The 10,063-nt window shown below is 35.2% G+C and overlaps 1 long non-coding RNA gene across 1 annotated transcript in view; it reads left to right on the top strand.

The window, feature by feature from the left end:
• The first annotated feature begins 2,080 nt into the window (after positions 1-2,080).
• Positions 2,081-10,063, top strand: part of LOC148184144 (uncharacterized) — a 57,511-nt gene continuing 49,528 nt past the window's right edge. The window contains exon 1 of the long non-coding RNA XR_015772727.1: positions 2,081-2,143. This is a non-coding gene — a long non-coding RNA (uncharacterized LOC148184144). The remainder of the gene's footprint in view (positions 2,144-10,063) is intronic.

Genomic DNA, 10,063 nt, shown 5'->3' with positions numbered 1-10,063 from the left:
TTAGAGCGTTTAATGTTAAACATGCCAATGTTCTGTTGGGGCTGGGGGGAGGATGTCTACTTTCAGTAGTGTAAGAGATGAGATCCAGACAGGATTCAGGGTCTGAAGTTCCTCTTCAGGTCAAGTTTAGACTTGAAAAATTCACCTGGTGATGATCTATCAATGAAGCTATGGTTTTCTAAAAATACCCAGAAATGCTTAATCTCTGCACAGATAAGCAGCATGTTGTGGGCTTTTTTTGAAATTTTTGTTTCTTTTTTGAGGTTTCTTTGATTATAGTGATAGGAGATTCCTCCACCTAAGTCTTTGTCCAGTGGTTACAAACAACACTTGGGATACAGGAAATTTACTTTAATTCTGCCTTAATCTATTTGTTTGTGTCAACATTCACTTGATGTCAATGAAATATTCACTCAATTTTGAGTGAGACTAGCAGAAATAGAGAGCAGAAACAGAGACAGCAGTAAGGGAAACATGAGGTTTTCAGGTGCACATGAGGAAGCCAGTATTTCTTAATCATTTTGGCCTGTTGACATTCTGGTTGCAGACACAGGTGACAGCTAGAAACTAGAATATTGCTATGGTGGGATGCTTCTCTCTCTTCCAACCTCCTGACTTACTACTTATTGCATGAAATAAAGTTACTCTGAAAATGATAGATGTTTTGGATGTTGGGTGATGAAGAGAGAATACAAAAGGAAATTTTTGATGGACTTGCATTGGAAATGGAAAACAAGAATCACCAGAACACAAGAATTTCTACATGACATATATGGATGTGTTTCTAAGTCTTTTAAAAAATATCTGTGTTACCTTGCAGGATAGAAAATTATTTTTGAATACAAAGCTACCAACACTGTCTTTTACAAGTATATTTTCAAAAGTAAAGATATAAGTATTAAGTAAAGTTCATATTTTAGCATTGATTTACCTGAAGCATTTGCATCTAGTGGAGACTTGCATCATGAGCAATTGTGCAAGTTGTAAGGGTCTTTCAAGGCAAAACTGAAATTTAACAATGTAATGTGTTATTTTTTTATGGAATAATGACAAGTTTGACATTGTGTGTCAAAAAAGAGAATTCAAAACGTGTGTGTTTTCTGTTAAGTGTAACTAACTATGTATTTGTTAAGTAATAGTGTTGAAATGGTGAAACCGGAAGGAAACATAGAGCTTACACATACTACCTGAGTTTTATTCTGTTATTTCAGTAGTTAATAAGAGGAAAGTGAAGCAGATAAAAATTTGATTGACTTTATACTAGTTTTTTATGCCAAAAATGTAATTATTTGGAAAATGCATAGTCTAATACAGTAACTAAAGATCTTAAAGTTTGTTTGAAGAATTAATACATCTTTTTCATGCTACAAAGTCTGCTCTGATTTTTAAATTCCTTTTTTTAAAGACAGCTACAACTAGGTAACTCCATGGAATTTGATTCTTAGTTAATAAAAACTGCACTGTAACAAAAATAAAATATATTGTATTTTGTACAATACTTGTAGAATAGGTTTCAGCATGAGCACTTGGAGATTTCAAAATTACTTTTTTTTTGTCTTGTTTTTGGGAGTGGTGTTTGAAAGAAATTTGGTCTATTTTCCTAGCATAAAACTAATAAAAAAGATATCTCCAAGAAAAATCTTGCAATGCAGAACAAATGTGTACTTAATATCTGATGAAAAGTACACGTGTGTATCATCTAAAAATCAATATATATGTGAAACAGGAGATGAAAGGGATCTATGTGGCTAAATTGGAGGTTTATTTTTGCTCTTGCCAATCATTTTATCTGGCAAGAATTCCTTGTAAGCTTTTCTGAAATTTCTTACTGACAGTTTGGGAGTTGCATGGTAGGGTGTTGTGCATTGTCTCTTGTGTAGGTTCATGGTATTTCTTCTTACCATGCCTTTTCTCAATCCACCTTCTCTACTGTGGAGCGTACCCTTTTGTGCTCATACGCTGTGAGAGGGGTTATTTTAGGATGAAATGACTACATGTGACAGCAATATGATGAACCTGAAATAACACTTATGAGAGGTTCTGCATCCTGGCAGCATGTGAAGGCTGATGCAATATTAAGGGCTGGGTGCCCCAATGCTTGCAGACAGTGCTACAGAGCTGGAATTTGAACCTTTGATCACAGGTAATACTAACCCCAAAATTTGACTCTGTCTTAACTGAATTCCTTGGATTTTTGCTGTTGCTGTTATTTTCAAATACCTCTATGTGTGTACTTGGAAACTTGATCTGATTTCCAGTTACTTGAGCTCAAAATCTTTTGAACTGAGGGTGATATCACAAGGTTAGTGTCAGTGTGCACTAGCTAAGATTCTCCTAGAAGGCTTTGAATGTTCTGACCTCTTAAGAATAATATTTCCACTCTCCTATTTCTGTGAAGATTTAATATTTTTTTCCTCTAAACCTTCTTGCACAGTGATCTTCAGGTCTACACATATGTAAATAGAAGATTGTCTTAAATTGTTTGTTATAACCTTCCATCTTTAGGAATGCAAGGTGTTTCTCTTTCATTGTCAATAACAGGATAAATACTTCCTAAACTTTATTGGCTAGTGTAATCTTGCATCCTGCAAAATAATGTACAATTATTCTTAATCCATGGGGGATTCAGACAATAATTTTCCTGCCACAAAATTTGAGGCAAACATTGCTATAGTGCAAATATATTTATAGTGAAATATGAGACTGGTTTTGTCCTGTCTTTGCACATTCCATTAGTAGAATTGCCACACTTCATTGCTAGTTCACAATCCTGCTGCAGCCATTCGTGTCGAGAAATTATATTCTCAAGGGAAAGAGAACTAATTTACATCCCAGGTTGCTTATCCACAGCCATCTAGATCTGAAAATTTAAACACGAATAGCTGTGACTTGATTTTATAATTTTTAAAATATTGTAAATATTTTTTTTAAACAAAAGAAAATCAAGAAGTGATGAACATATTTCAGAAATCAAAACATTGTCTTGATTCAATGGAAATCTCTAATTCTGGAACACTTCCTAATGGAAAATACCACAAAACCTAGCTAAAAGATGTCAAGTAATAACTATTATATTAGTCTAATTGTACATCAATCAAAAAATGTAGTGTAGGTAACATCTGAGACTTCACTGAGGGAATAAATTATTCACTTGTTAACTTACCAACTTTCACAAAAAAGGAGTCTGTTATCCTTAGAAATGCCCTATACTTTTTTTTCTTCAGAATTTTTCTGTTGTTTAGTCACTTTTCATGAGCCTAGAAAATATTATATTGACAAGTCTTGGGCACTATGCTGGAAGATAGATCCAAGCAATGTAAGTTCTCAGTCATGGAGGAAAGAAAGGGCATAGCATGTGTGTGTAGAGAACTTTTTCTCTTGCTATAGTTTAAAGTAATAGAACATTTTATAGGTTCTTACAAAGTATAAATGGAATGTAGTTTTGCTTTCAAGTCTCTCTTTTGGTGAAAAATTTTTGTAATGCAATGTTCTGGGACAGGTAGGTCAGACAGAGGGAGGGACTCACTTTAGAGAAGTCAGTAGAAGATTGTATCCCATGAGAGGGACCCCACACTGGAGCAGATGAGGAATTTGAGGAGTCTTTCTCCTGAGGTGGAAGAACTAGCAGAAACAACATATGATGATCTGATGTCAACCCTCATTCCTTGCCCCCATGTACTCTTGGGATGATGGCACAGAAAATGGAGAGTGAAGTTGAGCCTGGGAAGAAGGGAGAAGCAGAGGGAAGGTGCTTTTAAGATTTGGTTTTTATTTTTTATTAACCTACTTTGATTTGATTTGTAATAAATTAATTTTCCTAAAGTTGAGCCTATTTTGTCTGTGACAAAATTGGCAAGTGATGTGTTCCAACCCTTATCTCAGTTCAAGGGTTGGTCATTTTATTTTCTTTCCCCTGTTCATGTAAGGAGGGGAGTGACAGAGTGTTTTTCCTGGGCATCTGGTGTTCATCCAGGGTCAACCCATTAAAGGATCTCAAAACCACCTTGTATTTTAAGTTCTTAGAGGATTTTCTTTTAGGAAGTAGAAATGTTCTTTATTGCCTGTTGTTTTTTTGTGACATTTAAATGTAAGAACAGAGACCCTGCCAGGATGATATGAAATATAGATTTTAAATCTCCGTTATCAATTATAAAATAAAAATCTGCAGTTAGTCATGCATATTTTACTGTGACTTTTTTTGGTGGTATTTCTACTTTTTAAAATAAATTAGTGTTCAAGTTGGAACAGCTGCTTTAATGCACTTCAGATGGTTTTAGTCCTTTTTCTTAAGTACTTAAAGCATGAATTTATATTGCTAGGTCAATTTAAATATTTTATTATGGCCTCTGATAATCTATTTATTGGTACCTCAGAATTCCTATAGGTTTTGTCTGACCTGCATTCAAAAGCAGTCTTAAATTGGATCTATGGTATATACAAATAAAGATGACTTGATCAGGATGATAGCTGCTACCCCTGCCTCCATTTCCAATGTCTTGATATTTTTGTCCAAGAAAGAGCTGTCTTCCTTCCAACAGTGGTGAGGTGACCATCTGAAGTGCTAAATTAATATATTTGAATTTTAGGTGTAAACAGTGAAGTATGTTTAATGAATTTTTTTGGTTCTGCTTCAGCTAATTTAAGGTTTTCTGCAAGTAATAGCACATATTCTCTGTGGAAGTCCTATTGTCCTCTATTACTTGCTTATTATAAAATTAAATACATGAGCTGGAAGAGATTCCTGCTTTCCACCAGTGGGCAGTGGTGAACTTCTGTTGCTTTGATTTTATGGTGCCTTCCTGGGTTCTTGGACAGGAAGCCATTAAGCTGCTTATAATGGAAACCTGTCCATTTAATCAAAAGTTTGTTAAAATAAAATTTTCTTATTTCAGTAAGATAATATTTTAGAGAATTCTTGGGCAAAACTTTCCAATTGACTTCTACTCTGATATTTGAATTAATGGATATTGCCAAAACAAAATTTTGGTTTATGAAACAAGACAAAATGCTACTGGATACAGTATAAGTTTTATTTCTTTTATTAGAGACATATGATTTATTAAAGATGTGATTTGATTGCAGTCACAAGTGAAGAGACTGCACCCAGATATACACAACTGAAATTGGTTTTCCCACAGAACAGGAGTTATAGACATTGATCTGATCTGCGAAACAAACTGAAAGTAGAAAAAATTATGGATAATCTTAAAAAAAATGAAATTCTCTATGTCCGTCAATGGTTTGGTCTTATTACTAGCATTGTTGGCTTGGAGTGAAAATTGCTGATATTTCTATTGGGAATGTTATCCCTCCATATTTTCTGAGGAATTTTAATTTGTTTAATGTATGTAGAAAGTCACATTTCAGAGCTGCATGTGAATTAAAACATCTAGAATGGAGGTTCTCTTATGGCAGTACAAAATGACTCAAGCACATGTTAGAGTCAAGATGACTACTTGCATTATTTTCACTGATAATGTATTTCTTAGGGGCTCGAGGGTAAGTGAGACATTGATATAAATATTCCTCTGTTTTCTATGTCTTGATTTTTTATTTTTTTTTTTTTTTAAGATAAGTGCCCATGGTTTAGCATCTTCCACTGAATGTTTTGAGTTTTGGAAAGCAATAAGAGTTGTAGACTGGATAGTCCTTTCCCATGACATATCTCTTTTAACTAAAATCACAGTCAGGAATCTTAGTGTGACAAAAAGACTGTGCCCCATCTCTGGAAGTGCTGAAGGCCAGTTTGGATGGGACTTTGAGCCTGGAAGATGTCTCTGTCTCTGGCAGGAGTTCTGGAGCTAGTACTTCTTTTCCCCAGAAAAATCATTCCATGCATCTATAATTAGATGTTGAATCTAAACCAAATAAAATCTCTAGCTCTGTACCAGAATTTTTTAGAAAGAAAAACAATTCTTTCTTTACCCCAGAACTGATATGGAGATCAAAAATGAGACACTTAAATGATGACCAGGTTTTTTTGTTAAACTCATTTGCAGCTATTATGTTTTCACTACGTGTTCAAACACTTGACTCTTAGGTGTAAGTCGAAATGGCTGACAGGTTTAAATCTTTGTATTGAATAAATCAACTTTGTCCAGTTTTGTAAGGAAGTGTCATAATTATCTGGCTTGTCAGGCCTTCCAAGATTCATCTCTTAGAATCTTGTTTGTTTGTTTTGTCTGTGATTATGCTCTAGCTTTCAGTACATTCTAGCCTTTCAGTGAATTTTTTAAAATTGGAAAATGGTGAAGAGAGAATGAAGTTCTAGGCTGTGACATTTTGAGCCACTTGCAGGAAAGAGTACCCTTAGAGTCTGGACCTTTCCACTTTTGAATTGTGACCTCTACCCCTTGTTCAGTAGCTCAGAAGACAGTCTTTCCTTTTTATATTTGCCTAAAAATAAATTTATAATTGTGTTCTCTTTTAAGAAAACAAATGAACATTTAAATAAAATATTTTTCCAGCTGTATAGAAAGTGTAGAGAGTGATTCTTTCATCCATGATCCAGAACAAATGTGTTTTTTACTATCAAGGATGAGACAAATCAATATTTTATCTCTTAATATCACAGAAAGGTCTGAGAAAGAAATTAGTTGCTTTCATACCAAAAAGAAGGAAAATGTTGCTGGCCTAAATGCTATGGGGAGCTTCAGAATGTGAGGGAAGCTTCAGAAGAAGACTTGTGAGAAAACTATTTAGGTCTGTAGGTGTTCAGGACTGGCACAAATGCAGAGCAGTGTGATCCTGGCACGCTGGTGGTGTAACATGACCTGGCAAAATGACAAAGACCTCTAGTATTTTCATGGATGCTCAGAACCTCAGTGGAGCAGTGAAAGGACTCCTGCTCTGCTGACCAGGAAAGCCATGAACACTGCAAAGGTTTGAGAGAGGAGTCTGGGCTCTTTAGGCTGTTTCACAACTCAGGTAATTCACTGTCAGTGGTATTGTACTGCATACACATGCCGTGTTTTCATTCCTCCTGTGTTGTTTGCATTAAGGGCTGATTGCAAAATGTTACTTTTGTTTTCCCAGTGCAAGTAGCTGTGTCTTCCTAAAGTCAGCACGCTTGTTAGAAATGGAGAGGGTCCTCCGTATTATGGCACCTGAGAGAAATAGTCTCTGCTTATGCTCTTCCATTTGGTAGTAGTCTTACAAACAGATTTTTTAAGTTTTAATGCATTAAGACTTTTGTTTTTATTCAGGATTTACTGAGCTTCACACTCTCCAAAAAACTTACTATTTGTACACCTTTTTTCCTTCTGCCTTCCTGTCTCCTTCCACCTCAAACCCAATATATTTAGCTCTTTACTTGGATTTTCCATGCACTATTTCTCCTAGACTGCAGCAGCTCCTGGGATTTTGAAAGAAATTAGCTCACAGGTCCTGTTCATATGATCTGGTTGCAAAGAAGTATTGCTCTAAAGTGTCACACATTTATCTTCCTATTACTGGGAGATAATACATTTGTATTACCTTAGGCTAGTATAGTCTTTCTCAACAGCATTTCAAGTGGAAATAACGCCTTAAAATAGGTGGATGTAATAAAAGGAGCATTTTCTATCATATGGCAGCAGCTGTTAAAAGAACATGCTGTTACCTATCATATATGCCACTGACTCTTTTGATGAAATAGGCCAGCCAAGCACTAAGATTTGCTCTGACAATCCTACAAAGATCTTGGTCAAGGTGAGGTGACCATGACATTAATGGTCCTAACTTGATGTCTGATAATGAGATCTCTCACTTGTATCCAGAAGAGGTAAGATTAAAAGCTCTGTCTCATCTAGGCTGCCCAAAATAAGAACTAATAATTTTTACTACAATGAAAAGCTTAAGATTTTAAGTGTTAACAAGGGGAGCTCTCTTACGGTATCAGTTAGAAAGAATCCATTTTGGCTTTTGTTTTAATAATCTGGAAACAAAATTAAAAATAAGGGCTTTTGTGAATCATGGTTAGACCACTGGCAAGGGGTTAAATGAAAAGGCTAATGGTGGATTGTAGATACAAACAGGACAATCACGATCTAACAAATAGTCAAAGCAAGCTCTGGTGTGTTTTGAATAAAGTGTTTGCAATTCCTAGTGTAGCTGGATGAATAATACCTTACAGGGACAAGAATCCAATAAATATTACAATGTTTGAAGGGGAAAATCACTTTTTTCCCCCTGCAGTACCTGGTGCATATGGCTCCCTTCCCAGAAAGGTATGTGACTTGGGTGGGAGTGAGTGGGGTTATACAGCGAGGTTTTGTATGGTGCAAAATTGGTAAGGCTGCATTTACAAAGAAACTGTGGTTTTTATATGGTGATGCTGGTGCCTTGCTGGTCTGCTTTCAGATAGTTGTCACCTCATATCTGAGTAGATTAGATTCTGACTTTTTTTTTTCTTGATCAGGTACAAAAGTAGTCTCTCTATTTGGGTAAAGATTAAAGTCATAGCTTTAGTTATATTGGGTGGAGTCTACAGTTGAAAAGTTTTATGGTAGTTAAAAGGTTTGTAATTTGTCACCAAAGGTGGGAGGAGAATAACTTAGACAGATAAGAGCTATGGCATTGATTTTGGTGGGAAGGAAGTTGTGCTATATTTTGTATTGTTTTTTAAATAAAAGTTTACCATCTCTGAACATGTTTACCATCGTGCTAAAAAGATTGAACCCCTAATCAAAATAGGTTTGTAGTGCACCTAGCAACACTAACCAGTTTACCCTTTCTTAAAAACCTGCAAAGGAACACTTAATTATTGTTATTCACTCTTGTATCTCTCCTTTATGTAGCCCATAAATTCACAGTATTTATTTTTAAAGGGTTATTAGCAGAAGAGCTAATATTACTAGAAAAGCTTCTTTTACAAAAAACAAAAATTGTACTCAGCAATTCTACAGAATCCAATTGCTGCTAGATTAAATGAAATCTAATATGATTTCTTTTCCTTGGTAAGTATATTGCTTTTGAATTTTGTCACAGGAACTTTGGTTTCCTCTTATACTTACCTACTTCGGATTGTCCTACTGATAAAGCTTTATAAAAAAATTCTACGAAGCTACGAAGATAAAAAGTCCAATTTATTGCTTCAATTGTTAATTTCACAGTTCAGTGATTATTTCAAAACATACGCTGGTTGACTGAGCTACAGCTGTGGCCAAATATTGATTTTTTTGGGGAGGTTTTGTTGTTTTTTTTATGTAAAAATTACTTCACCTAATTCTCTATAATTTTTTATTTATAATTAATAAAGCGGTAAAATTTTCTGCTCAGTCAGAAAGGTGACATGAAACTTTAATAAAGTATTTTTATTGTTACTAAGGAGACAGTGAAAGCAATTTTCCTTTTATAAAATATCTACATTTAGTCTCTGATTACAATAACTTCTTCCTGGAGCTAGGACATCAAAAATTCTTTCTGTATTTCCATGTAACTAAATGGAGATGTTCAGTTTAAAACTCTTGCTGTTTTTAGTTAACAACAGCTTGTTGCTGCTCTCTTGAGCCTCCGTTTACTGCCTTGCTTCAACAAAGGCTGTTGGCAGCTCCCTGTCCTTTAAACACAACACAGAATATTTCTGGCCTCAGCAGGAGTAATGTACATCGTGGACATTCTGCCCAATGTGCAGTGCTAGTGGAAACATTTTGAAAAAAACAAGAAGTTTGAAGAGCCAAAAGTATAGAGTCTGTGGTAAAATACCTTGCCAGTCCACTGATGTTTCAAAATCTATATAAAGCAGGACTCATACATGTCAATGCAGCTTAAGTGGCTTTTCCATGTTGTATGGATGAACCAAAAGAGCTACTTCAAATATTGAAGATGCTTTTCAACCCATCATTGAACAACAAGTGGATTTCGAGATCAGGCTGTGTTCCTGTAGCAACTCCTGCTGATGAAGTTGAACCACTAAAATTTTCTGTGAGCTCCATGGCTTCAGTGGAGGAATGCAGACTCATTTAGAGGAGGTTGATGAAACAATATTTTATTTGTAAAATATATATCCTGAGACCATAGGTTAATGTAATCAGTGAAAGCAAACCCACTGATATTTTTAGGACTGCTTAAACACATCTGGCAT

Source organism: Pseudopodoces humilis, chromosome 6 (assembly GCF_049639895.1).
Source record: "Pseudopodoces humilis isolate 2021_Gansu_Grassland_sample_001 chromosome 6, ASM4963989v1, whole genome shotgun sequence".
NCBI classification, from domain to species: domain Eukaryota; kingdom Metazoa; phylum Chordata; class Aves; order Passeriformes; family Paridae; genus Pseudopodoces; species Pseudopodoces humilis.
The sequence above is the reverse complement of the archived record's forward strand: the minus strand, read 5'-3'. Positions and strand labels throughout refer to the sequence as shown.